This window comes from Silene latifolia, chromosome 10 (assembly GCF_048544455.1).
Source record: "Silene latifolia isolate original U9 population chromosome 10, ASM4854445v1, whole genome shotgun sequence".
Taxonomy (NCBI): Eukaryota; Viridiplantae; Streptophyta; class Magnoliopsida; order Caryophyllales; family Caryophyllaceae; genus Silene; species Silene latifolia.
This window is the reverse complement of record NC_133535.1, coordinates 115,661,323-115,663,868: the sequence shown is the minus strand read 5'-3', so window position 1 is coordinate 115,663,868 and position 2,546 is coordinate 115,661,323.

Below are 2,546 nucleotides of genomic sequence, written 5' to 3'. Positions count from 1 at the left end.
ATTAGAGCACAAGCTCACCATCACCAGTCGCACAACACCAACAATCAGCCATCACCCAAATTAGCTGCTGAATACCATGACCCATCCTCTGCTCCTCACGCAGCACCCGCATTAATTCGACCATCTCCATTTACGCTATTTCCTCGTAGGCTCGTAGCGGTACCGAACCCGTCTTCTCCGCTATCACGCACAATGGCACAACCACCACGTAGTCAGCCTGCAAGCATGAACCCACCTCACATGACCCAGATTGTGCAACAAGCACCACCACCAGGCTCAACCAACACATTCCGTTGAGAGTTGATTTTAGGCGTATGGTGAGGCACTGGTGGTCTGGTGCCGTGTCCACCATGAACCTACCTCCCCTTTGTTTTCCCCGAATTAATATTATTAGGGTTTATATATTAATCGTAATCAATCAATTGTTTAATTGGCCAGTGAATCAATCAATCGATGATGTCAAAATGAAAAATGGGATTCCAAGGTTCCAGCATTAAACGAAAACAAACCTACAAATTCGAACGCTTTGAACAACCTTTTCCTCAACGCTTCGAGGATTTCCGCTCCAAAAAGTGCGATCGTCTGCCGGAATTTTTATCGTCGGTAAGGCGGCGGCGCGGATGTCACGATCGTTGTAGTACAATGATAAGTAAAGATATACACGGAGGGACTACGACGATCGACTTGGTCGGAGCTCCGGCGATCATATGGCAGGGATGGCGAGATTCTCCGACGAGAGTCTTATCGAGCTCCGGTGACTGGTGCTCTAGGTGGAATGTGACAGGCCATAAATTATGGAATGATGAGGAAAGTTCTGTGTTTATGTAGCGATTGTTTTAATTTAATCCCAGCCTTTCGTATTAGTCTAATCTAAGGGTAGATATGCGTTCTCACCGAGTGTTCGTTCTAACCGGATCCTAAATCTATATATATCTATATATATATATATATATATATATATATATATATATATATATATATATATATATATATATATATATATATATATAAGAGTTTTTTCGAGCGATCCGAGAGAGCGTCCACATCATCAAAAATTAATTTAGGAAAGTATCATAAATAATAATTTTTGATGTAAAAAATAAAGTGGAGAATCTTTTAATTATTATAATATATATATTTCCTAAATTATATTCAAGTGTTATTTCCAATTTTTATATCAAACTTTTACATTTCACTTGGTAAAAAAGTATCGTTAAAAAAATTATTAAAATAATATAATTAGCTTCGTGGTAAAAAATGCTATTATTAGAGTATAGATTTCATATTATTTGCACATATTAAAACTTCTTAGTATCTAAAATTGTGTAATTTTTAGTATGTTTTGTCCCACATTGGAAAATAACGTAGGTGTGGTGAATATATTACATATAAATAGTAGAATTGTCCCACTTCGAAAGATTAGTATAAGGTGATGTGATCCTATGATTATAAATATGAGGCATATTTGGAACTTATGTATCCACCCAAAAAAATTTGAGTCTCATAAATATTGTTTTAAAGAGCTCTTAAGATTTTCTATCATTATCTACGATATGATATAAAAAATAAGTGGAAATCGTTGGGAACTACCTGGGAAAGAGTTAAGAACATGAACAAGAAAATCAAAAAATACAAAACTTAAGGTTTTACTAATGGTAGTCTCCTGACACAGTACAAAGCTAAAGATTTTACTAATGGTTATCTTCTGAATACAGTAATAGAGCGTTAATGAGTCGTTATATGTATGATATAGAGATCCCTATCTAATGATCGAGACTAAGTGGTTTTACCTTCAAAGAAAAATAATATGTATACAATAGTGGTTTTTTTAAGAAGAGACATGTACTTCTTGGTATGTTATATCTTTCACATTGAAAAATAATGTAGGCATGATGAACATACTACGTCTAAATAATTAAATTATGTATCTCACATTGAAAGAATAGTATACGGTAGGGTGATTCTACAAATATAAATAGGAGGCATCCTTGAAACTTGGGTATTAACCCAAAATTTTTTGATATAAAATATATGTACTTTTTAGTATGTTATATGTCCCTGATGTAAACATTATTTGCGCACATTTAGTCCCCTAATTGAGCCTATTTTGCATACTATTATAACATTCCATGGCCATTTTATCCGTCAAAACCTTCCTATTTGCTTTTCTAGTGCATTTCATATGTTTTGTAGAAAAGGAGATAATAAGGCGGAAATTCCCGTCTTCCGTGCATATTTGGAAGCTTATTGATGATATTAGATGGACTAGTATGAAGAGGAGGCAAGAATGATGACCAAGGATGTAGGAATAAAGTGTATATAGAAGGATCAAAGGGTTAAAAGTAAGAATGACGAGAGAGAAGGCATTACAAGAAGAAATCGCTCGAAAACCGAACCAAGGGTTGCTCCTTTGGCTCTGAAAATATGCTAGATGGAACGGCCTCGAAAAAACAAGTGATCTAGGCTTTTGAATCACTCCAATAGGAGCCCGGATGAGAAAATGACGTCCGTTTTACAATCCGAGCTCAAACAAAGAAGCTGTTCGC